Consider the following 25,077-nt stretch of genomic DNA (forward strand, 5'->3'; position numbering starts at 1 on the left):
ATTCTATTTTAAAAAAAAAGCATGGCTGGAGTTGGTGACTCTTCAAGAAAGCTCTGTGTGGACATAGTCTAATAATGTTTCATTTGGATAACTAAAGCTGTCTTGCCTGATTATCAGAAGGTTAATCAAAGCACAACTGTAATGTACCGTCTCTAGTACTTTCTGGAGAATTTGTGCATGTTATCTAGTCAGTGTAACATCTGGAGTAACCTTTTTCTGGTGAAGGAACATTGTGTCCTTTTTGGTCATGTTAGTTGACAAGCTGGATCTCAGCATTTTGACAAGTAATCAACAAATATTGTATTAAAATGTCAATGCATGTAAATTCTTATAAAACATTTAGTATAGTACATTATACATAGTGTTCAGTGAGCATTCACTTTTGTAATTTTTCTCCTTTATTGTATATGAAGAGTATTTCAAAGAATTTACGAAGTATTAAGGAAAACAGTTACAAAGATAAAAGAATAATGCAAATTGTGAATGGGATTTTTTGATGAAGAGCAGAATAGCCATTCAAATTGCATACTTATTTTCATTTTCACACTGGAAGATTACTAAACTGAGCTTCTCAAGGATAGAGCAGATTTTTTCCTTCCAATTTTTACACCATGATCTGGTCAGTGCTTAGCCTGCAGCTAGGAACTTTGTTAAGTGTTGAGTGGTTCTTGTAGTAATGTTTCGTTGTTGTTGTATCACAGCCCTATTAGGTAGTAAACTCCTTCTGAGTCTGAACTGTTAGGGGTGCAGTGGACTTAAGTTTTTGTGTCTCCCTTTTAAGTACAGACTAAAATATTATAGCAGAGTCGTTTTGGATAACATTGTAACTTGTTTTAATTTGAAAAAATTCCCTAGAAATTGAAAGGAAGAAATCAATTATTTGCAACTATACTAGTGTTCCCTATCCTCTTCCTATGATGTTGTTGACATCAATGTGAAAAGGGGATACAGCAGTTTTTAAAAGCAGAATAGAAAAATGAAGTCATGCATAATTACATGCTCTTAACTAACTTAAAGGTCAAGTTTATTTTGTCCCTTTAAGGCAATTTCAGTGAAACTGTAGATTTGTACTGGCTTTATGAATTAAATGACTCGGTTATTTGCTTAACATTCCTGTGATGTGGGAAATACTGGTGTTTCCACAGAAAAGGGAAAACATCCCACCACTGCCCCAACACCCACTTTAATAGTAACCAGTTCCTCAGATGTTTGCATCTTAGCACCAGTCAGCTTTTTCTTATTCTGTTACAAGTTATCCTCTCCCTCATGGATAATAATTTCACCTTCCCTAAGATTTAAGGCTTCTGTCTGGTTCTAAGATCCTTAGCTGTTTACACAAACTATTTCTTGAATTAAAAAAAAATTCCTCTCAAAGCATGTATAGGATGTTTTATATCCAAATTTGATATGCCACCTTATTATCTTGCAAATGAGAAAGACATACAATTAAAGATTCTAATACTCTTGTGGATTTTTTGTTTGCTTGTTTTGAACAATAATCTACCGCTGGAAAGAAATACTACTGCAAGGTGTTAGTTTGAGTGGCTTCAGAAAGGAAGTCTAATTTACCCACAAACAGGTACAATAAAGGAGGGCAGAGTAAAGTAAGAATTTGTAGTATCTTAATTGCCTTGTTAAAGAAAATGGCATTCTTGTATCACCTAAGAAAGAATAACAAAAATTGGGCTAATACCAGTACTCCTGGTAGAAGACACAGAAGCCAGATAATAAAGTAGAGGTTGGAAAGGTCCTGCCGAGAGAGAAAGAGACAGGGGAACCCAGAGTAAAGAAATGCGAAAATGCATGGATGTTGACTATTAATACTAGGATTGCTCTAAAAATAATTAATCCATTAAGATAGCAGCAAAATTCATAATAGTCAAGCTATGGAGTCAATCTAGGTGCCATTCAACAGATGAATGGATAAAGAAAATGTGATATTTATTTATACACACACACACACACACAATGGAATACTACTCAGCCATAAAGAACAAATGACTTATGGAATTTGCCATAGAACCGGAGACTCATGCTAATTGACAGAAGCCAGTCCCCAGAATGTTAGAGGTTGTATGTTTTTTCTGATATTCGGAAGCTAATCCAAAATAAAGGGGTGGGGGATAAAAAACAGAAGAAAGATCAAAGGGAATTGAAGAGATGGGAGGAGAGATGGTTAAAGAAAGAATAGTAGAATGAATTTGATCTAATTTTCCTATGTACGTATATGAACATATCCTAGTCAATCTTACCATCGTGTATATCCACAAGACACAAACTTTAAAAAAAAAACTATAAGTAAATAGAAAGGTCAGTAGACTAGGAAAAATGGGGGGAGAGAGGAGGAAAGGGAAAGGGAAAGTACGAGGGACTGAATTAGAACAAGTTATAGTCCATATTTTTATAATTATGACAAAATGAATTCTAATGTTATGTATAACTAAAAAGAGCCAATAGTGTTGGGGATATAGCTCATTTGGTAAGAGTGCTTGCCTCACATGCACAAGGCCCTGGGTTTAATCCCCAGCAACACATACACACATACACAGAACTAATAAAAAGAAGAAAATTTAAAAATTAAAAAAGTGTGAAAGTAATTTTTGTGAATTCTTATTCCCTGATTTATTAATTACTTTCATCAGAATTATTAAATAATACTGTTATTTTGAGTCTTAGCTTAAACTTTTACTCTCAGATTTATTTACATTAAGGAAATTGGGTTTTGACTTTTAATGCCTTTATACCTTTTAGTGTCAACACCATTAAGTCTATCCTAAGTTTGCTTCTGTCAGTTTGTCATCCAGGCAGCCCAAAGATATTGCTTACTTTAATCATGTCAATTTTGTGGAGTGGTTTTTTCCATTCCTCATCAATGAGAGAAAATATTTGATAATACAAATGAAAACTTGAGTTTAGCCACTTAACCTTATAAAATATTGACCTTACATCAGTCAAGTTTGATTGAGGCAGAGAAATGACAAAAGCAATCATTCTGATATGAACTGGGGAAACGTGATTAGAAAGGAGTTTACCGTAAAGGAACCGAGTCATATAATGAATTTTGGTTTTGAGTTGATCTGTTTGTTAACTTGTCATATTGTCAGTCTCTGACATTTTAATTAAATATCTTAATTTTATCATGTTGGCAGTTTGTGCAATGTAAAATAAGATGTGGGCTTTAAACTCAGATGAGCCCCAAGTAAATATGAGTTCTCTTTCTGACCATAGCTATATGATCTTAGGTATTATTCAAGCTCTAATCCAAGAAAAATGGATACTCTTTTAGGTACCTTGCATGGTAGTTCTATCTGCATTTTCTGTATTATGTTACCTAGCACAGTGTCAACCTGGAGCCTAGTAGCCATTAATAAATAATACTCAAAATCTAAACTACATTCCATGATATCCTGAAGTTGGGGGTTGTAGGGAGGTGTTGGGGATTGAACCCAGGCCTCATACATGCTAGCAAGCGCTCTGCCACTGGAGCTATGCTTCTAGCCCATCCTGTGCTTTTTAAGGCAAGTTTTCTTCCCTATAACTTCCTCACATTAGCTTCATTTTGATCATTTTCTGTTCCACAAAGTTTAATTATAAAAGGTAATAATCTTTGAAGTAAACATGATGAATACTTGTTCTAGTTACATTAGATATATAGCTTAAATAATGGGGAGCTACTTTTTCAGTTATTTCAGTAACATTCTTTTGTATGTCTGTACTCACATGTTGAGAAACAGTGCTCTCTTGTCCTTGCATTTATTGCTGGATTAACTGTAATTGTCTTTGCTTTGATTTTTCCTAAAATTGTTTGCCTTAATTTATTAAGTAAACTGGTGTGATTGTTTTGCTTTTCTATATTAGTTAGTATTAAGTGCTATTTACAAATAATATTTTATATTATTAATACAATTAGTCTATTAATTATGCACTAAACTTCAGAACTCTTTCTAGTATGATCATAATACAAATAACTTATTACTACAAAGCCAATTGCTCTATAGTTGCTACTGAAATAGTTTAAAATATGGACTGCATTTTATTAAGTATGTTTAGAATATTCTGTAGTGTATACATATTTAAAGTCTCTTATCCTAAAGTGACTAGTACTCTTTAGTCTTACATGTGAGCAGTTTTTGTGCAGTCTGTAAAGTCAAGCCAGAAGCACAAATTATGATGGGGATCTAGCAATTAATCATTGGATAAATGATATATTATCATTACAGAAAGAATTGTGAGGTACATATTGGTCTTTTTGACTTGTTTTTATACCCAAATAGATTTTCTGCAAGCAAAAATCACTATGTAGTGTGAAGGATTACATATATAGAACATTTTATGTTTATTTTGATCAAATGCCATTATTTTGAAAAGTAACATTTGTAAATCTTGTCATATGGGTCACTTAATACAATTAATGATTGAGTCAGCAAATTAGTTTTTCTTTTTTGTGTGCGGTGCAAGGGATTGATTTCCCAAAGCCTTATTATGCATGCTAGTCAACACTCTTACCACTGAGCAACATTCTGAGTCCTGATTTTGCATTTTTACAGTTTGCAACAGTTTGACTTCCAAGCAGCAAAGCCAGTTATATGTTCCAAAAAAATTTAAATAAAAAAAAAACTCCCTTTAAAAATGAATAATGTTTAAATTTATGCTATAAGGCCTATTGTATTATACTTGTTTCCATATTTTGGACTTCTCTACTTGGCATTCTTTGGACTGTTTTGTCTTTTATTCTCTTATTTATACTAATATTTCCAGATTATAGGGTTTTTTTAATGTTAAGTTACCTTATAAAATAATTATAGAGAAGATAGCAATATAGGCAACAAGATTATTGCTTTTAAAAAAGAATTTACAATCACCCAGATTACATGTTCCATTTTAAACCATTGAGCACAAATTGTGGTAAAGTTGCTTTGGGTGCAGGTAGGGATTGTGTCATTTCACTTTATTCTCACATTCATATCTAATATCACATTAACTTGGTATGGTTGTTTTTTAAAAAGACAATTAGGGGCCTGGTAAACATAGACTTCTGCTTTTTAAAACTTAACCCATTAAGTCCCACATTTTCAATTTTTTAAACAATTCAATGAAATTGACACAGGTGCATTAAAATAGGTTGGAAATCACAATCTAGAATTTAATATATTCTTTATATATATCATCATATGTTCTAATCATTCACTTACTGCTTTTCTCAAATTAATTATAAACTAATGTTCTCAAATTAATTAATTAAAAATAATATTTATTTCAAAAGTTTTCATAAGTGATATATTTGTTGCTCAACTTAAATTTTTAAAGGTAACCCACATCTAAGATGATGGGACTTAACAACTCCTAGGTGTCACAGTTAAGTAGTTGCTAGAATTGGAGAGAAAAATGTGCTCAAAGAAACACTCTAAGGTGTCAGTGTCAAATAAAAAGTGCTGGAAATATATTTACATGAGGGAATAACTATTGGAATCTTACTCTGTGACTAGCATGTAGCTCAGTTTACCAACACAAATAGTACTTGATAAGTCCTGTTTGCCCCTTTTAAGATGATTTTCTAGGGAAATGGAAAAATAAGCAAATGGAAATGGGATTTCAGAAGAAAATTTCAACTGCCACCTATGGTGATTCTGCTTTTTTATATATAAATATGCACTGACACTTATTGATTGGACTTGCTTGCTCTTTGAGATTTTTCTTGCCGAAGTGATTTGTTGGCCTGAGTGAGACATCCTCATTCTCTCATTAAAACTTTTTGATGACTGTCAGTGCCTTTGTTGTAGTTCTACAAGTGGAATGAGAAATACTCTTTTGGGGATGATTCATGGGAAAATTTATCTGGTGATCTTAGCCAAAGTCAAGATAAAGTTTTATAAGATATCACATGAGAATATTAAGAAACTCCCAAGTTTCGTACGCCTTGTATGGCATACCTATGCAGAAAAGCTGCTCACCCAAGAAATCTTGACTTGCTCGTTCTTCTGTAGTGTCTCATCTCTATATTCTTTGTTATTAAATCTAACTAAGTAAGTTTTGAGTTTCTGCTGTATACTGGGTCCTTTCTAGGCAAAGGGGATGGAGAGATTAATAAGATATAGTTCTTGTCCTTGGACACATGTGTAAATGACTATGATATACTGTGACAAATGTTGTGACAGGGTTAAACAAAATACTTGAGGAATCCACAGGAGGGAGTATCTGATTCAGTGAGAGATGAAAGGATACAACAGGGAAATCTTCATAGGAAAAATGACACTAAGTTTGAGTGTGTTTCAGACAAGGAAAAGACAGGTTTGCAGTTAAGAGGGCATTTTTGACAGAGAAAAACAGAATGTCTAAAGGATGGAGGTAGGAATGCCCATCTGTATTTAGTAATTGTGAGTATTCCACAGTGTGGTAGGCTCCAGTGGTGGTTAATAGGAACTGAGATGGAAAATTAGAAGACAGAGCATGATTTGACTTCATTCTATTAATGATAGAAGGCAAATTCTTAAATTTACATTCTAAGAAAAACAGAATACTACATCAAAGAGAATACTTAAGAAAACAGATACACTTGGAAAGGAGAGTTAGGCCTTATAACTTGTTGTTTGAGAGTTGACAAGGGATCAGAATTAAGGCTGTGATAATTAGGTAATTAAGGAGGTGAGCAGATGATGGGCTTGAGAAGGAAATATTGAGTATAAAGTAAAGATAAGAGTTACGCATGCCCTGGCTTGAGTTCCTAGGTGCATGGTGGTGACATTCACTGATACAGAACAGGTCAGGGGAGTAATAGGTGAGGAAGGTAAGTTTTTAGTTTTGTTTGTTGATTTTAAGGTTCCTGTAGAGGGAGAAAGAGGAGGAAAACATCATTTTATTTGAAGGAGACAAGGAAGGCTTTCTGATTAGATAACAGTTGAGCAGGTACCTGATGTGATTAAAAAGATTTCCACATAGAAGGAGCAAATGCAGAGGCCTTTAGTTGAAAGCCTGCTTGCCATCATCCTGCCAAGAGCTAGAAGGCCAGTACAATTGGAACTGAGTAAGGGAGAGGAAGAAGAGCAGATGAGATATAAGTGAGTAAGCTTTTTAAATAAGGTTTTTAGATTGTTATGTCTTTCCCCCTTATAGTCTCACCTTTCTGACAAACCTCAACCCCTGGCAAGCTCCATCTGATCTCTATCCCTATGATCTTGTCATTCTGAGTACTACATAAATGGAATCATACAGTGTAATGCCCTTAAAGTCCATCCAAATTGTTACATGTATCATTAGTTCATTCCATGTTAATGCCAAGAAGTATACTATTTTATGAATATACCATAATTTATTTAACCATTTACTAATTTGAAGGACTTCAGAGGTCTCCAATTTGGAGCTGTAAATACAAAGCTGCTATGAACTATTTTTTACTGGTTTTTATGTGAAAAACCATTATCTCTATAGCATAAATCCCCAGGAATACAATTGTTAGACTGTGTGATAAATGCATGTTTAACTTTAAAAGAAACTGACAGACTTCAGCATGATAGTTACTGTTTTATATATCCACTAGCAATGTATGAAAGATACAGTTTCTTTGCAGTATCCTCACTAGCACTTGATATTATCAGTATTTTTCTTTATTTCAGCCAGTCTAAAAGGTGACATTAATATGCACCATGACTATTGACTGAACATATTTTTACGTGCTTTTTTGCTGTCTGTATATCCTTTATGGTGCAGTGTCCATTTAAGTCTTTTGCCTGAATTCCTCCTCCCCCGCCCCAAGTACTGGGGATTGAACCTGGGGTACTCAATCACTTGAGCTACATATCTAGCCCTTTTTATTTTTTATTTTAAAGGAGGATCTCACTAAGTTACCCAGACTGTCCTTGAACTTGTAATCCTTTTCCCTCAGCTTCCCAAGTTGCTGGGAATAGAGGTGTGCCACTGAGCCTGGTTGTTTTGCCCATATTCTAATTGAATTGTTTTCTTGAGAGTTCTTTACACATTCTGGATCCAAGTCCTTTGTCGACTAAATGATTTACAAATATGTTCTCCTACCATGTAGCTTCTCATTTTAGCCTATAAACAGAACCTTTTGCAGAGCAATTTTTTTTTTAATTTTTGATGAAGTTCATGCATTTTATCTTTTATGGATTGTGCCTTTCTTGTCAACTCTCAGAACTCTTCAACTAACTTTAGGTCCCAAAGACTATTCTGTTCTAAAAGTTTTTTCAGAGCTTTATATCTTACCTCTTATAGCTATGACCTACATCGATTTAAGTTTTATGTAAGGTATGATGTTTAGGTTAAAGTGGGTTTTGTTTTTGTTTTTGTTTTTTGCCTGTGGATGAACAATTGTTCCAACATTTCTTTTCAGTTTCTTTTTATTTTATTTTTTTTAGTTGTAGATGGACACAATACCTTTATTTATATTTATGTGGTGCTGAGGATTGAACCCAGTGCCTCACACATGCAAGGTGCATGCTCTACCACTGAGCCACAACCCCAGCCCCATCTTTTCAATTTCTTGAAAAGACTATCGGTCTTCCATTGAATTGATTTTGTACCTTTGGCAAAAGGCAGATGGCCATAATTATGAGGCTCTATTTTTGGATTCTCTATTCTTCTCAAAGGTCTTTTTATTTGTCCTTTCACTAATAACACATGATCTTAATTAGTGTAGCTATATAGTAAGTCTTAAAATTGTAGTGACATTCCTCTGATTTTATTCTTTTTCCAATTGTTTTGACTATTCTAGTTCCTTCCCATGTAAAATTCAGAATCTCTAAAAATATAGTGCTGGTGTTTTTTGTCAGACTTGCGTTAAATCTATAGCTCAGCTTCAGGGGACATTGATTTTTTTTTTTTTTTTAGTCTGTCCATGAACATGGTACGTCTCCCCATTGTATGTCAGATTTTGGATGTGTTTCAAATCCTGTGTGGCTGGCATTGCTGATGAATTGAATGTGAGGTATAAAAGAGAATTCAAGAATGACTCCCAAGATTTTTGGCCCAGGCAATTGGAAACATGGAATTGCTGTTGACTGAGTTGGGAAAGAGTGGTGAAGTAGCAAGTTTAGACTAGGCTGGGCTTGTTTGTTTTGTTTTGTTCTGTTGTTGTTTTGACATGTTAACCTTCATGTCTTTTAGATGTGTAACTGGTGATATCCAGTAGGCAATTCATTCAGTATTCGAAATGGAATTTAACTGAGAGATTTGGGCTAGAAACATAAATTTGGGATGTAAGTTTATGTGTAAGAAATTGCAGTGGTATTTGTTAAAAACTATTCCTATAACTACTTTTTGATTTCTGTCATATTACTTGCCATATTACATATTGGCAAAAATCCAGATTCTCCTAGCATATGAAGAACTTTGAACAGGTAGATTGGTTTTATTTATCAACAGATAGTTGTATCTGACATTAAATGCACCAGAAATGTGATTGGGAAATAATTTTGGGAATAGGTATTTGGGGGAGTATATTTACCATAATACATATTTGAAACCATAATACTTACTTAATAGGCAGATGGATATAATAGTAGTCAGTTAATAGTGGTTTACAAGCTTTCAGAGCTTTGTCCTGAATCTTTTTTAAAATGAAGTAGCTCCATGAGTATTGTGAAAAGTTTGACACTATTAATAGGTGCCATAATGCACTTTTTTTGTAAATATAAACAGCCAGAGAAAGAACTAAAAACCCGTTTAAAACAACAATTCAAAATAGCTAGCAAGAAAATTCTTAGAGCCAGACATAAATTGGTGGAGGAAGAGGGTGAACCTCAGTCACACAAACTTGATGAAAAGACACATCAGAGTTCTGCTCACATCTGTTTACTTTACATTGAAATTTTCTGGAAAATATTTTTTAAACACTGCAGGTTTTTTCCCCCCTGTGGTAACTGATGATTATTAACTCTAATGATATTTTCTTACTGGTAATTTATATACTTATAGCATTTTATTTACCCCCATTGCAGCATTTACCAAGTTGTATTACAATCATCTGTTTAGTTTTCAGTGTTTCCCACTAAATGTACATTTTTTACATCATTAGTACAATGCTTTAGCACATGAGCTGTTACTAAATATTTGTGAATCAGTGAGTGAATTCAGACTACCAAAGTTTAAAGCTAGTATACTTGTTTGTTTTTGAAAGCCAATGGTTTTTGAGATTACAGAATACAGGTTACCTTGAAAGCTTTCCAACAAGCATTCCATTCCTAGAGAAAATACACCTGTATACATAGCACCATCATGAATCCAAAGTCATTGCTGCACACATTTTGCCTTTTGATATTTTTCCCCAAGTGGCAATGGATTTCTGTAGACTTACCTGAACTTTAGCTAAAAACTTTTCACGTTGAATGGATTGTACATTGCAGATGGTAGACTGGGCTTATTGAGTCCACACGTTGCATGTCTTATAGGAAATTATTTCTAGTGCACTGTTTAAAAGAAAGGAATTGTTATCAGTCTACCTTCTATCTAACTCTTCTCCCCATTTCCAAGTAGTTAGTAGGAGTATAGACAAGGTTTCCCTTCAGTAATAATTATACTTAAAAAAATATTTTCATATAGCTTTTCATCTTTGAGCTATATAAGACAAAAATTCCCTGAGCCTTTACTATTTCAGCGTAGACTTAAGTACCAGAATAGGTATTTTATAAAGGCATAGTATGATTTTCATATCTATAGTGTGTATGTATGTGTGTGTGTGTGTTTGTACATATACATGTACAGACATATACTTTAATCCATTACAAAAACTAGTGAGTACATTATAAATCATTTGACCCAATGCCTATCACTTGCTATGTATAAACTATTAATAAATAGAAGATGTTATACAATTAATTTAAAATGACTTTATAATCATTTTAGTTATAACTGTTTTCATTTTACTTTCTTGATACCATTCTCTTCTGCGTTTTATCTAACCTTGCCATTTTTCTGTATTCCCTAGGTCAGGGTCAACAACTTCTAATAAAACTCATTACATTGTAACTCTACAAAATCTTTTGCCTCTCTTGGGTAGGAGAGTGACCTGACCCAGCCTATATTTTAAGCTAGTAAGTTGTCACCGCTATGAAATACAGAAAGACTTCTTAACAGTATAATAAGCTATACAATAAGCAGTTATCATGTTACTTTGATTGTCAGATAGCAGATATCTGAACAAGAACATTGGAGAGAAGAGGGTAAGTACAAAAAGTTTTTGTGGGGGTGCTCATTGGAACTGCCATTAACTATATGTGGAAAGTAAAAGAATTGGAGGCTTGATCTGGTTTCTAGCTTCAGGATCATTCTACTTAAAATTAACAAAAATACATTTTTGGGTGGGGGGCAATGAGTTGTTCTGGATAAGATGAATTTAGGTTGGTAGCATGGTATTGTCAGGCTGTTAGTTTACTTGTTCTGGTTCCACCCTTTCCCCCTAATGTCTGAATTCCATTGGAATAACTTCCCTTTAGGAAAAACTAACCAGTAATCAACAGTAGAGCTTGAAATATGTGAAGGGCAATTGCTTTCCTTATTCCTTAACCACATTCCCATCCTTTTTCCCTACCATATTGAAAAAATTACTTAGAATAAATATACCACTGTCATTATTACCACCTATATTGATACATTTTTATATTTTTGTAGAAAATAAGTAAGGTAGCTTGGCAAAGCTTTTTGAAGAAAAACAAAGCTTTATAATGTATTTGTGATTCACGTATTAATCATTGAGTCAACTAACACATCATTCATCTAGTATCATTAGGTAATAACTCCATAAAATAATTGAAACTTATCCCCAAATCTATCTAATTATAGAATTTCTGTGCAGCTTTTAAAATATCTATATTATATGAAGATATTTATAGCCCCAAATTATTTCTTTATAATTTTTATATGCTTTGCGTCTTTCTGAAATAGAGAAAAATATACATGCCTTGCATACTAAACCTTTTCTGGAAAGGAGAAAGAGCTTCAGAATGAGTCAGGAACCCCATGTTCTAGTCCAGTGCCAGCACTAAGTTGTTGTGTGAGAATTGACTACATGGACTCTGGAACTTCACCTAGCATGTAGTAGGTGCTTTGCAGATACTTTTAGAATGAATCATTGTTTTATGCCTAGTTTAGTACTCCTCCTCTGATTTATTACTTGGAATTCCTAGTAAATAAACTTCTGAGTTTTTAATTTTTGATTTTGTTTTTTTAGTTGTAGTTGGACACAATACCTTTATTTTATTTATTTATTTATTTAATATGGTGCTGAGGATCGAACCTGCGCCTCGCATGTGCTAGGCGAGCACTCTACCACTGAGCCCCAGCCCCCCCCCCCTTTTTTTTTAACTTCTGAGTTTTTAATCAATAGGGGCATCTAGGTTCTCATAGGGCTGAACTATAAGCTTAATTTCTAATGTCTGTTTTAGCTGCTTAATGGAATTTTTGGCCTTGTCTTGATAGGTTTTTTTGGTATTTGAAGTTGCCAAACAACTGATCTTTCAATATTTGATTTATTGAGAGCACTTTACTTATTTAGTACATTTTATGTGCCTGTGTTATATATAGCAGTGTCCTAGATGGAAGCACATAGCTCACTCCCCAGAGATTGTGTAACTTTGATGAAGAGACATAGAAGAGGAAGTACAGGAGAATAATTGAATGTTCATTTAAATGTCAAAACATTGACCCCACAGAAACATTATTTAAGTTCTAGGAATAGAGCCCATGTGGGCTGAAGCAGAATAAGGATTCAAGAAGAATGTGAAATTGAAGATTTTCAAAGGTGGTTAGGAGTTTGGTATCAAGAGGGAGAAATCATCCTATGCAAGGGCTGTTGGTACTAAGGAAAAGAAAAAGGAAGGTCAAATTTGTTCAGACAAGGCTGGCTGGATTCCTAAGGGTGTGAAGACTTATGGGGGAAAAAAGTAGGTGGATATAGCAGAGATATTTTAATCTAGCCTACAAGTCCCCGAGGAGATCTGAGGGTAGAATTTAGAGAGGTCTGAGCTGTGGTACACACCTATAATCTCAGGTACTTGGGAAGCTGAGACAGGAGGATTGTAGGTTTGAGGCCATCCTAAACAATTTGGTGAGACTCTTATCTCAAAATAAAAATAAAATTTTTTAAAGGGCAAGCCCTATCACAAAATAGTAGTAGTAGTAGTAGTAGTAGTAGTAGTAATAATAATAATAATAATAATAATATAATAGAAGAGATGTTTACATTTGGATAAAAAAGTTAACTTCTGACTGAAACTTGGCATATTCTTCTGTTAAGATTTTAAGCAGTAGATTACAATAGTATTAGCAGTACCGGTCTTTACTGCTAATAGAAAAAACACAGACAACTTTCACATCTATCATTAAGGCATTTCTAGATGTAATTTATGCATATACTACTTCACAATTATGGTTTTTAAACTCCTGGTTGGTTTTGTTGTGTTCTGTGTTAATAAAGAAACATGCATATTAATCAATCACAAGTTAACTGGGCTAAAGAGTCATTGGTGGGGAGGGTGGTAATTTTATTTAAATAGACAATTGAAAGACTACCAAAGGGGCCCATCACCCCAGATCTAGGGTAGAACCAAACTGGAGAAAACATTGAAAACCCCCTGATGGGTTTTAGTGGAAGTGATAAGCAGGAAAGGAACTCAGTGAATTTTTTTGTGCCATTTACAGAATAAATGCAAGTTAATTAGGAATTTCTAAAGTTTGAAGAAGTTTCTGTTGTAATTTTTTTTTTAAGAGAAGGGGAACTCTTCTTAGCACTCAGCTATGAATAAACTGAGGTTTAAAAAAGGTAACCAAAATTCCATATTTACTATTCTTGCCCGGATATGATATATTTATTTCAGCTTATTAAATTTTTGTGCAACTGAGTGAAATATTTGAAGCAGTTACATAGGAACTTTTCATAGACTAGGTAACAGGGAGCTAAGGCACAGGTCTGGTAATGTAGATGTTGGATGATAGGAATACCATGGTAGGTAGCAATAGAAGTGGAGTAGAATCTCAAGAGATTTGGAAAGAAAACTATGTAAGTTGAATTTTTGGGGTTTTGGAGAGGTAATGTGTATTATATAACTCTTCAAAGCAAGGTCTGAGACATCACCCTATAATTAAATGCTAGTATTTCTTCAGTGAAACATGGAAATACTCAACAGTAAGTGGGCTAAATCAAACCTATAAATAGTTTTACATCAACTCAAGTCAAATTTTTGCCATTTGAAATAAATTTCAACATGAAACTTGGTGGGGGAAAAAAATCTCTTCAATATTTTTTTAGATTTTAGAGTTATGGAAGAAGTCGACTGTGACATCCAGTGAGGAGAGTCTTAGGAGTTGTTTTGAAGAATGTTGTGAAATTGATGAGATTTAAAGGAGTGGGATGAAGGTAAAGAAAAGCAAGACAAGAGTTGAGACAGCTTCAGTTTTCAGACTGAAAAGAAAATTGCTGCTTCTGTGAAAAAAAGTGGGGAGTTGAGGAGAGAAGCCAATTTGGGAAGAGTTTAAGTAAACATAAGCACAATTAAGGAAAACAAGTTTTGCTTCACTGAGATTCTCTTTTATTAAATTTTTCATCTTCTTTAACATGGATAAATTAGCTTGAAAGCTTGAGAAAGTATTAAGAGTGTAAAATTTCCTTCTAAAAGGAGCTCTTAATTCTTAGCAACCTACAAGGAGCAAAGCAACCTCTATGCTAAAACCTTCTCGGGGTTGTGAGTGGATGGAAAGGCCTTTTTTTTGGTGGGTGAGGACTGTGACCCTACTCAACTGAACAAAACCTGGAAAAGAAACTAAAGGAAGTGGAGTGAGGTATTTGGCACCTAACACATCCTCTTCCATATGTCAAATCACTTCTATGGCCATGTTCATAATAATATGAATTTATTTGGACGTGGTCATCATTCAACAGCAGTGGTCACTAATGAAGGCAGATTTTGCTCTGTGAGCGTAGCAGCAGTCTGTTGTGTTTCTCTTTGTAGACTGGGTTAGGACATCAACTCAGGTAGAAAGCATTAGCATACATAGTGATGTGCTTTTGTTCTGAAATCTGGAATATAGACAGTTAATGCATGAATACATAGGATTGAGGAAGTTTTAACTGTATTACCATTTTGTACTTTCTTTTCATTTACTTTGAAAAATAGGCTTATATATTAATATCATCATATAAGTAAAAACTCCTAGAAATGGGGAAAATCTTTAACAAAAATTAAATAAAGCCCAATAATCATTCTTAAATACATTAAATTATTTTATATTTACTATATATAAATGTGTATCCTTGTTTATGATTCATAAGAAATAAAACAAATTTTGTCTATTAAACTTTTGTTCATAATCTGCTAATTTATGTTTAGAACTTGTTTTTCTTAAATTAAAGTTTTTTAATTTCAAATTCTATGATACTGAATGTTTTATCAAGTAGATTAGAACACTTATACTACAAGTCAGAGATTTTCCTTAGATTATGCGATTGTAGATGAATGCCAGAGGAACCGTGAAAGAATGAATGTCGTAACTTTTGCTTCTATCCTTTTGACAAACATTAAGAAAAAGCATAGGAATAAGGATTCTAGCAAACTGAAAAAGACTGCACAGTATTGACCAAAAAAGGAATATTCAAGAGGAAAGTTATTAGTAATGTCCTTAGTGCAATAAAGAAGAAACAACCCTGGACCTAGAGTTAGAAAACCACAAACACATTTCTTCCCTTAACTTTGATTTTTAGTTTTGGTAATCAGTTTTAAAAAAAGGTTACTTAATTGTCTGAATCTTGCAAAGTGGCAGTAATAACTACTTAGCTTTCCTCAGTGATTTCTGGGAAGATCTAGTGACATGATAGATTAGGAAGAACCTAGTAAAACTTAAAACATTCAGTGAACTTAAGTAATTGCAAAAAGGTGGAGGAGGAGCCTGAAGAAGATATTGGATTTGATGATTTGAATAAAAGTATTATCAAGGGAGAGACCTTGAAGGCAGGTTAAAACAAAATGAGGCCATTGTATAAAATCTTAGTAGAGCAGTTTGGCAAGGTGTGAATTCTAACAGAGGTGAACTGGCATATATTTATTCCTTACATTGCTAATGCAGTTTCTTCCATAGTTGTTGGTGTTTCATACTAGACTAGGAGTAGATAGAGAGCAACAATTTTAATAAACAGGTTTGTGAATACATACTTGATAAAGGATTCTCACACTGAAGGCTAAGGAAATACTTTGTGGTGTGAATGTGCAGATGTATGTGTGTGCTCACATATACATTACAGTGTGTTTACGATGGTCATAGGTTGAAGGAAGAAACTGAAAAGAAAGGATATTGGTTTCTTTAAGGAAACGTAAAAGAAGGGTCTGGAGCTATAAATGAAAATGCTAGTCTTGTTGTTGTTGTTGTTGTTAGATATATATGACGGTAGAATGTATTTTGGCATGTTATACATACATTCAGTATAACTTATTCTAATTAGGATCCTATTCTTGTGGTTGTCCATGATGCAGAATTACCCTGGTCGTGTATTCAGCTAGAAGGATAGGAAAGTTATGTCTGATTAATTCTACTGTCCTTCCTGTTCCCCTCCACCCTCCCTTCCCTTCATTCCCCTTTGTCTAATTCAGTGGACTTTTCTTCTCCCCACCCTCCCTTGTGGGTTAGCATCCACATATCAGACAGAACATTTCATTTGACTGTTGGTGTTTTGGTGGTATTGGCTTATTTCACTTAGCATGATAGTCTCCAACTCCATCCATTTACAGGCAAATGCCATAATTTCATTCTTTATGGCTGAGTAATATTCCATTGTGTATATATACCACATTTTCTTTATCCATTTATCTGATGATGGGCATCTAGGTTGGTTCCATAGTTTGACTATTGTGAATTGAGCTGCCATAAACATTGATGTATCTGTGTCACTGTAGTATGCTGATTTTAAGTCCTTTGGGTATAGACCAAGGAGTGGGATAACTGGATCAAATCGTGGTTCTATTCCAAGTTTTCTTAGGAAATCTCCATACTGCTTTCCATTAGTGGTTGCACCAATTTGCAGTCCCACCAATAGTATATGAGAGTACCTTTCTCTCACATCCTCACCAACATATATTGTTGTATTTTTTATAATTGTCATTCTGACAGGGGTGAGATGGAATCTCAGTATAATTTTAATTTGCAGAAAATGTTAGTCTTATTCACAAGAGACCATTCCCTATAAAAAGTACCAGACCCAGGATGTTTTACCAATGAATTCTTGAAAACATCAAGCCCTGGATAACTTTCAGAACACAAAGAAGAAGTAAACTTTGTAGTTCTTTTTACAAAGCTGGCATAACATGAGAGTAAAACAGAGTAAAAGAAGACTACAGACTAGTCTCTCAAAAGTTGGTACAAAATATGCTTGTTAAGTGAAATCTAGTATGGCATTAACAAAATAGTTCTGTGACCGAGTAGGATTCATTCTAGGAATGTAGTGATAAATCAAATTAATTCTTATTGATGGGAGGGGATATGATTATCTTGAGGGAAATAAAAAAGGGGAAGAGGAGGATTCACCATTTATTTTTGCTAAAAAGTCTTAGTAAAATAAGAATAAAGGGATAGTCCTAAAATTTCTTATATCTCAGATCAGTAGGTAGCGGTTTGTTGCTAGAAACATTAAAATACTAGAATTGGCATTTAGTAAATTTCTAAATTCATGTTAAAAAGTCATGAATCAAAGAAGATCCAACCAACATTATTATTATTGTATAACATGGTCTTGGAAATGCTAACCCATGTAATTAGACCAAAAAACAAAACAGGAGGTATAATTATAGAAAGGGAAGAGGCAGATTTACTATATTTGTAGATAACATTGTATATGTGGAAAAGTCAAGAAAATCAACTGAAATATCGCAATGAGCAATGAGATTTCAAAATGATGGCTAATTATAAAATTAAAATACATAACAATGGTTTCTCTAAAGTGTTTTTCTTTTCCTTGATGATCTTTAAACTGAAAGCCTGCCTATATGGGTTAGTAAGTGGTAATTCTCTATCTCCTCACACTTACATTTTTTTTTCTTTCTAAGGAGTTTGTCGGTTTAATCTTACCATCTCTTTTGAATAAGGTGCTTCCATGTAAACTTTTAAAACTATTTTGAAATAAAGTTGTGGCAGTGAATACATTTAGCATGACTGTAAGGATTTTTTTTTTTTTTTTTTTTTTAAGAATTCCTTGTGGCTTGTGATGCTTGTTCTGTTACGCTGTAATGTCAGGGAAGGTGTAATCTGATCTTTGAGCCATATTTGGTAAATAATAATTTTGTGTGGAACCCACTGATCTATCAGTAAGAGGAAAATTATTGCCCATATGTATAGCTCTTCATTGTCTTTAAAGTATTTCCTAACTTAGAGACTAAGTTATATCATGTATTGATTGCCTTTTTGACTTTTAAAAAGCAAGAAGTGTGTATTTTCTACTTTGCTTGGAGGGAGAAGAATTACATGTCTTCTTGTTTGATACAATTTTTTTATAACCTAAATGTAAATTTTAATATATCTAATTATTATCAGTTGCCAGACTTGAGCTATCTCATTTGCTTTGTAGCTATTCTGAAGCTAGCGTTGATGAATCAATATTATCTCTTAGAATGTGATGCATTGAATGAATTAAACCTAAAGACTTAGTATGTAGGTGTTGCAGTAAAAACTTATGTGTACCCATGTTTAGAACAGAAGAATGTATTTCATTCCTTAGTAATGCAGAAAAATGTACTGGACACTTAGTATATGCCAGGCTATTAGGTGCTTTATGCACTTGAGCTAAATCTCATGACAATTCAGAGATGAGTGGAAGTATGCATTTAATAGAAAGGAAACTTCTGCAGAGACTTTTAATCCAGGGCCATATTCATATCAAATTTGAATGAAGGTCTCTCTCTCCCAGAAATCCTTACCTGCAGCTTGCCATCACAAAAGATGGAAAGTTTATGTTTTCCACAAAATAATTTTTCTCCATTTTGCTATGTTGTATTACTAGTTACTAGAAATGCAGGGAGGTAAGTTCTTTGAAACCTTCTTTTCACTGTTTTTTGTCCTGTTATAATTTTTACATCTGACAGCAGCAGAGAAGTTGATTTATTTTGTGGGGTTAGTTTCTTAGAAAAACTCCTAATGGTGCCAGCCTACCAACATAAGGGCATCATTTCTAGACCCTAGAATCTAATTAGTACAATATTCTACCATTTTTTAATATCCTACCATTTCTTTAACCTTTATAGTTGCAAGTTTATTTGGGGGTTTTTGTTTTTATATGGGTCTCACACATTTTTTTTTAATCATGAATCTATTTTAGTAATGGAAAAAAAGAATTTCCAATGTGGTTAAGAACCACATCTTATGAGCTGTTCTTTGCCTCCTTCTTTTAAGAATTACCAAGTGTTTTTAGAAATTGGAACTTGAAATTCAGTTCATTGCTTGGATATATCTAAAGTATTTCTTAAGAAACCCCTGAGAACTGAAATAGGAAATTAGGGGAACAGTTAGAAAATGATGGGAAATAAAATAGCAGAAAAGAAGAGCAAAATGAGCTGAAAATAAGGACTTCACAGTTTTACCAATGAAAATAGATTTTGTTTTTTGTTTTTTGTTTTTTTTTTTTCTGTTATGGTTGCTCTGGTCCCCAGTGGGATGGGCTGTTGTTGAAAGCCCTTAGAGATTTCATCAAAACTACTATTCAATTTCTAGAATTGGGAGTCTAGACTAGACTAGACTAGATTAAGAAACTAACAGTTAAGAAAATAACTTCCTCTGGTAACTTGTCATTTTAGAAATCCTTTTTCCCACTTAAGAATATTTAGTGTAGAGCCTTTAGGAACTACCTCACTACTCTTAGATCTCATAATGTTATCTGGTCACGTTTCATATTCTGCCTACCTCTAGTTTACTCTAGTTTCTCTTCTGCTTTCAAGGCTCCAGACCCAGTTCCTGGACCTGCCCTGGAAAAGAAGTATCCAGTAGAGATGAGCTCACTGCAGTTACTTAATTAAAAAATTGTAAGCTGCAAAAATGGCAATGGGCCAACCAAGAACAGCTACAATTTGAATTTTTCTATTTCCAGGTATGCTAAAGTCCATGGCACCAGACAACTTTAGCCTGTGTAACTGCCTTACTATGAAATCTGTAATAAATACAACTTTACTTTCAAAACTTGTAGTCCTCTTGCTTTAAAGTACAATAACATCCCTAACATCTGGGTAACATGTAACTAGTATTGCCTTTAGTGTAACTTTTGCCTGAATGTTTCTTTCTTAATTTGTTTGCTAGTAATAGCAAACTAATGGAAAAAAAGTCTAAGATAAATTTGAAATGCTAGAGTTAAGCCCTGTAAGTTTACAAAAAGTACTCTGATGTTCTTTGAAAAGTGAACATTAACAATAAGCAACTTTCCTACTTTTAAGAGATTTATATATACAAGTAGTATAGGGAATAAATGAATGAAACAAGTTCTTCCTGAGATCCTCAGCTGTTCTGTACTACTGATGCCTTCATATAAATAGTTAATGCATTTTTCAGAAGTCAGAACTAACATTTCTAGATAGAACCAAATTTGTATTGTAGTACTTTCACCTGGAGAATTATTTTAGATGTAAGTGTATAAATAATATTTGCTGATTTTTTTTTTACTTGAATGCTTAAAAAAAAGCCAGATAAGAAAGTCATAGAGTGTCCCAGGATGAAAAAAAATGAGGTTTTCTAACACTTTAGGTTTTAACTGAGGAAAACTACTCATGAATGGTTAAAAAACCAAGGTCAGTTGGCTTTTAAGGACATGTATTGCTTTTACTAATTTGTACACATTTAGAAACAATCCATAAAAGGTAACTTTTATTTATTCATAAATAAAATCATATGTATATAATATTATATATGTAAATAAAATTATATATAACTACACATATATCTTGATTTTAAAGTTCAATTCCTCTAGGTTAGAGCTCACCCACAATTGAACAGGGATTTTGTATCCCAATTGTGAATTTAGAGGATGATCCTAATATTCTACCATGTGCCTTCCTTATGTTTCCTTCTAGAGTGTTACTTAATGCATTGAGTTAGTGTCAGGCAGTCCAGTCACCATTAAGGTCACTGGTTATCTGTTTAGTATTGATCATCTCAGTACTAAATTAGGATTGAAAAGGGAGCAGCTAGCAGAGTTCTTACAGGATCATCACCATTGTTTGAGAAATAGAAGAAGGGATTGTATATGCATACCAAGTCTTCACCATTAGTAATGGTGGAGTTTTTTGTTTTTGTTTTATAAATTGTGTGTGTAAAACACTGAGCTAAACACAGTAGGAATATAGAAATGAAGAAACCCTTTTCAGTGAGCTTATAGACAAGTATAGTTGGCCCTCCACAGCCATGGGTTCTGTGCCAGCTGGAGATTGAAATCAGGTGGGCCTCAATGATTACAGCTGTAATAAACATGTATACTTTTTTTCTTGTCATTATGTCCTAACAATACAGTGATTTACATTGTGTTAGGTATTATAAGTAGTCCAGAGATGATTTAATGTATATGAGAGGATGTGTATATGTACATTTCCATTTTGAATAAGATTTTATAAGGTTAATCGAGCATCTGCAGATTCTGGTATTCTTGAGGAGTCCTGGAACTTATCCCTTTTGAATTCTGAGGGACAACTGTAATATGAAAGTATCATAGTAGAGACACTAATATACTATGGTGTATTTACTTGAGAGTACCAGAAAGACTCAACCTGGTAAAGAAGGTAATGCGTTTCTATCAAGCCCTGAAGGTTAGAATTTAACTTTAGAATGTGGCAAGAGTGTTTTTCAAAAATTATTATTTCTAAGTTGTATGTTCTAAAAACATTATCTAAACATCTAACATGCTTAGAAGATAGTGGGAATTTGATGGGAGATGGAGCTGTGTCATACATATTTTCAAATGTCAGGTGAAAGAATTTGGACTTTCATTTATTTTGTTAGGCAGTGAAAATTCACAGAAGATTTCCTAGTACTAATGCATATAAGTCATTGAGTATTTTGGAATACTGACTGCAGTAAAGTGAAGGTTGAATTAATAAGGTTAGATGTTAGGTAGTAGTAATACCTAATAAAGGATGTCTATTGTTCTGTTTGTCCTGCAGTGCGTGTAGAGTTTCGCCTGTAATTTCTATTTAATCCTCACTACAGGACTCTAGTGAGAAGTAACTAAAGTGATAAACGTTAAACATTTAGCATAGGACCTGGACCATAGTGCTGAACCAGAGGAATTACACTATGAGCTCAGATAAAATAGTGTGTTATCTCTTCCTTTGTGGATAGGGTATAGGGTTTATTGAGGAACTCTTAAACTATAATAAACCTACTTTTTCTTATACTCCCTACTTATTTCTTTTAACCAATTAAATTCTTAATCGTAGATAATAATATTGCTTACTTAGTTTAAGGGCTTGAGTAAGAAGTTTACCATGAGTTCCTTGGGGTAAAAAAAATGAGACATGCCTTTTTTGTTTTAACTGTGTGTGTCATAAATTAGGAGACTAAGTTTAGAAATGATTAGTCACGGACCTAAACATATGAATAGTTAAAAATGTAACTGTACATGTATAAATGTACCACAGTAAATTCTGCCTTTGTGTATATCAAGCCATTTAAAAATAAATAAGTAAAAGGAAGACGGTAGAATAGAGGAGGGGCAATAAGAGGAAGGAGGAGGGGAGGGGAAGGGAAGAGGAAGCACCAGGGACTGAAATTAGAACAAATTAAATTCCATGCATGTAAAGATTATGTCAAAATGAACCCAATATGATATGTAACTATAATGCACTAATAAAAGTGTTAGAAAAATATATATGTATCCAGTTTTTTAAACATCCTGATAATTGATCATTGCTTCAACTGTTAACTGCATATCAGTAACAGTTTGAATTATTTGAAAGTAGCTGTTGTTGGCTAAGTACAGTTACTTTCAAATAACTCATTCTATTCTACCCATATCAAAATACAAGGAGTGTCATGGGGAAATATATAGAGATTAATTTTATAGAGAGATTTTTTTCTTTTTCTTTAATTCTAATCTTTCAGTTGTTGATGCTTAATTTTTCAAGTAATAGATAAATATATTTTCCTACAGAAATTGAAACATTACAGAATTGGAACTAAACTTATAGGGACTACCTTTATAATCTTTCCTATGTATTCAAACAAATATTTTTCTTTAAATAAACCTTCTTGTCATTTTTTTACAGAGTATCATATTATACATGAATTCTGCATCTTAATCTTTTTCAAATGATGTCTTATAATATTTGCCATATAACTATTTGGATCTTAATTTGCTACAGAAAGAAAAAGACACATGGTGTTTCTTAGTATATCTATGCAAACATTTATTCCTTTGTGATAGACATTGGAGTTTTTCTTTGGTAATGGCACACGATCTTTGTTTACATCTCTTTATACACATGTGTTTCTCTCTAGATGCTTTTGTTTGTATATAGATGGATAGAAAGGTAGAACTCTCAGTACTTTATTATTAGTTACATGTCCACTTACACTGTGTCTAACTCATAAACTTAATTTACTCTTGGAGTTTTTCTCTCTTTCTCTCTGGGAGTTCCTCCCACCCCTGCCCCCGCCACACACACACACACACACCCCTCTAGCAGCTGGCCGGCAGTCTACTCTGGGAGTATGTTGGCTAAGGGCTGCGACATTAGAAAGAATATGGGCAAAGTTATTTGAGATGAACAGGGAAAAGTAAGGGATTGAACTTATATAGGAATCAGTTGATGAAACTTCTTAAACTTTCTCTGAATCTTCCTATTAAGGTGGAGTTTGAAGTTATATTCAGCCATAATACAATTTTCATGTGTCATTGAGTTAATTGATTCATTAAAAATGATTGTGGTTGGTGAAAGAGGAAAACTGGTTCTTCCAGTCACTTTCATTTGCTTTTTTCCTCCTTTTACCCATAAGTAAGAACTTATTAATATATTTAGCTTCTGTGTTCTTTTAAAGATGATCTGTATGCACATGGTAGATTGTCCAAAACTAATAGTGAGAAGAGTAACTTTGTTTTGAATGGTAACTTTGTTTTCACTTTAAAACCCTAATATATTGGAAAATAATTATGATATATGAATAGGAAAAGACACACAAGGTAGTCAGTTGTACACTATGTCATCTCAGATTTATTGCACTTTTCTCAATCCTTAGAAAATGGTAGCACCCACCACAAAACCACAATACATAAATTGCCAAGTGTGGCTGACTTGTACATTCCTTTTAGAAGAACTTATAACTGGTTAGTCTTTTATCCATAAGAAATGTCAACATTCATAGTCTTGAAGTGATGCATTAAATTAAAAAATTGGAAAATTTTTTGTGGGGAAGTTTTCTTTTTAAGAGGTGGTAGTATGGATCATCTTGTTACTTTAGTTATTAATGTTAATAGTTCTCTTAAAATAAATTATCCCATTTTAGAATTATAAAGTTGAGATATCTGACTTTTGGTAACATAATCCTTGGGTCTCTTCAGTCTTAAATAACAGTAAAACTGAACCTAATAGCTAACTTAAAGAAGTTAGTATTTGGACGACTGATGTTTCTGTTATTTTATTTTTGCAAATAACAGCTTGCCTATGTAACATGGTTCAGTGTTAGAACTTTTGGTGATCAACTTTATGCTAAAAATTAGTTATAATTTTCTTTTATCTTCAGTGGTGATAGTGTTTGAATTTTATATTTTTAACTTTACAGCTAAAATTAAGTGTTTTTGCCTTTATAGAATTGTAACATCATATTCCAAGAAATATTCCAATAATTTGCTATAAAAAGTGTTGACTTTTTAGGTTAAATTAATGACATTTATAAATTCTTGTAAGATTTATCAAATGTGTAGTGTACCAAATGTTATCTAACTGGCATAGACGGTAATACACTGCATATCAATCCTTTTTATGATGAAGATATTATTTCAGAATAACTCATTACAATCTTGATAATGTTAGTCAATCCACAGAAGACACAAATTGTAATTAGTGTGAAGAAATTTTAGCATCATATTGATAACCAGTAAGTGGTTTTCCCACTGGACAT

General features: G+C 33.3%; 1 protein-coding gene across 2 annotated transcripts in view; it reads left to right on the plus strand.

Annotated features, from left to right (window-relative positions):
• Tab2 (TGF-beta activated kinase 1 (MAP3K7) binding protein 2) overlaps window positions 1-25,077 on the plus strand; it is a 75,549-nt gene that overhangs the window by 4,476 nt on the left and 45,996 nt on the right. The window contains exon 1 of one of the 2 annotated variants that reach the window (XM_046427389.2): window positions 19,659-20,065. The exons of the other annotated variant lie outside the window; for it this stretch is intronic. The gene's annotated coding sequence lies outside the window, so the exon portion shown is untranslated. Of the gene's footprint in view, window positions 1-19,658; window positions 20,066-25,077 lie in introns of those variants that run through there. 2 annotated transcript variants of the gene reach the window in all.

The sequence above is a fragment of the Marmota monax genome, unplaced genomic scaffold (assembly GCF_021218885.2).
Source record: "Marmota monax isolate L192 unplaced genomic scaffold, Marmota_monax_Labrador192_F-V1.1 WCK01_AAM20220418_F8-fsc00114, whole genome shotgun sequence".
NCBI lineage: Eukaryota > Metazoa > Chordata > Mammalia > Rodentia > Sciuridae > Marmota > Marmota monax.